Below are 2500 nucleotides of genomic sequence, written 5' to 3'. Positions count from 1 at the left end.
GACTATAAACTTTAAGCTTACACACCGTTTTGTGTTTTGCTACGTTATTTCCGATTAGCGCATTTTGTTGGAATTTAAAAAAAAATAAATTGCATCAATTACAAGGAAAAGGAAACGCATGTTAAAAAAATATACACATTTATCACGTTAACACGCTGTTCGTCTGTGGATGTGTATGGGTGGTGGGGGGGGGGTGGGTTGTGTATGGATGTGTGGGTGGGTAGGTAAGGATGTGTGTGTATGTGTGTGTGGGGGGAGGTTGTGTATGGAGGTGTGGGTGGGTAGGTAAGGATGAGTGTGTGTGTGTGTGTGTGTGTGTGTGTGAGGGGTGGGGGGGGTGAATGTGTATGTGAGGGGTGGGAGTGAATGTGTATGTGAGGGATGGGGGGTGAATGTGTAAGTGAGGGGTGGGGGGTGAATGTGTATGTGAGGGGTGGGAGTGAATGTGTATGTGAGGGGATTGGAGTGAATGTGTATGTGAGGGATGGGGGTGAATGTGTATGTGAGGGGTGGGGGTGAATGTGTATGTGAGGGGTGGGGGTGAATGTGTATGTGAGGGATGGGGGGGTGAATGTGTATGTGAGGGGTGGGAGTGAATGTGTATGTGAGGGATGGGGGTTGAATGTGTTTGTGAGGGATGGGGGGTGAATGTGTATGTGAGGGATGGGGGGTGAATGTGTGTGTGAGGGATGGGGGGTGAATGTGTATGTGAGGGATGGGGGGTGAATGTGTATGTGAGGGGTGGGAGTGAATGTGTATGTGAGGGATGGGGGGTGAATGTGTATGTGAGGGATGGGGGGTGAATGTGTATGTGAGGGGTGGGGGGGGGGGGGTGAATGTGTATTTGCACACTCTGACAACAACAGAATAATATTGTATTAAAAGATGAAAATGCGCCTTATCTATATTTTTGATAGCAATATATGAATTAGATGTGATCAAAGCGTTGAAATATCCAAACTGTCAGGTTTTACCTTTGGGTGAGAAAATAGAATAACGATAGCCCAGTTGATAAAGCTCTCAGTTTATTGACAGACGATCTAACATCAATCATTTGACTAGACGACATGTTAACTGCTCCCCCCCCCCCCCCCCCCCCCCCCCATCCCTCATCCCCCTTCCCGCACACACCGATTCAAACAACAGTAATTGAGCTGATTCAGTTGCCGTATTGCGTAATGTACTATGTGTCTATCGTCCTATCCAACAGATAGCTTGTAATTGTTCATTTCCATTGAATACAACAGCCTTATGGAGATAAATTTCTTTATGGTAAAAAAGGCGAGTAATCCAAGACGATCATTTTAATCCGCCATCATCGGGACTCTTGTATTTTCCACCTGTAGGTTACAAGTTGAGTGTCATAGCCACTAGACCACCATGCGTTACTAAAATACTATATAGGGAACGAAGTTGATGTCAATCGGCTCTTCCTTATTATTTAAGTGATTAGTTCTCATTAAAATATATCTAGTAGCCTATGAATATTAATGGTTACCCGCATTTTAACGTGTTGATATATTTAATCTGACTAGGGAATCTTTTGAGTATTTAATCTAAACCCATAGCATCAGTAGATAAATATGACAAATATGGTATTGTTATAAATACTTGATTACCTTAAATCAGGCGGGACGTGTAAAATGGGAAACGTTCAAACAATTGGATTGAGTATCCGTTTTAATGTCTACATCTTGAATAAAACAATTATATTCCGTGTTCAGATCCTGTTTTAATAAAACAAATAGAAATAATACCGACATTATGGTCCAATTAGTCCATTGATGTTCATCCAGCAATGATTGGATGATAAGATGAAATTTAAGTATGGCAGAAAGTACGGTAATTGTGATTTAATTAATTTTTTTATTTAATTAAGGGCGTCCCATTGGACAACGGCATACCGATATTTTGATTCTGCTGGAATGTAAAGGAAGTTATCGGATAGCTGGGTTTGTTTGACCTTGTTGAATTACATTTATCTTAGAGTTGCGTCCTATCCAAAGGGTGGCAAGAAGATTTTATGTCTGTTTAATACAAAAATAAAGAATTAATTAAATCAAAATTCCTTTTATTCATCTCATGGCAAAATTGTCGTTAGGGTCTATTCCAAGGGAATACAGTAATAACCCTCGTGTCAGCCGCAGAGCAGCGCCGCAAATTAAGCAAGGGCGATGTGACTTGATGAAGGGCACACAGCGCAGCGGCGGGTGATCGAACTTGATACCTTTCGGGTACGAAGCAAGGACCGTGTACCGCTGAGCCGCGCTGCTCACGTGACTTGCTTAGGCCACACAAATCGAACTAGGTACCTTTCGTGTACAAAGCAAGGACCGTATACCGCTGAGCCACGCTACCCCAAGTCTGGATTTGTCTTGATCAAAATGCTAAAAATAACAACTTTTTGACACTTGAAGGTCATACAGACAACTGTTCAGGATATAGCAATGATAAAATGCTTTATACAATAGTGTGTAATAATATAATTCATATGTCGTGA

The 2500-nt window shown here is 42.0% G+C and overlaps 1 protein-coding gene across 1 annotated transcript in view; it reads left to right on the top strand.

Annotated features, from left to right (window-relative positions):
• The window catches only part of LOC144960741 (uncharacterized), an 18060-nt gene that overhangs the window by 14911 nt on the left and 649 nt on the right, over positions 1–2500 (top strand). The gene's annotated exons all lie outside the window — the stretch shown is intronic.

Source organism: Berghia stephanieae, chromosome 15 (genome assembly GCF_034508935.2).
Source record: "Berghia stephanieae isolate SIO BIC M18660-M18661 chromosome 15, UCSD_Bste_1.3, whole genome shotgun sequence".
Classification (NCBI taxonomy): Eukaryota; Metazoa; Mollusca; class Gastropoda; order Nudibranchia; family Aeolidiidae; genus Berghia; species Berghia stephanieae.
Note: the sequence above shows the minus strand (reverse complement) of the source record. Positions and strands in the feature narration are given on the sequence as shown.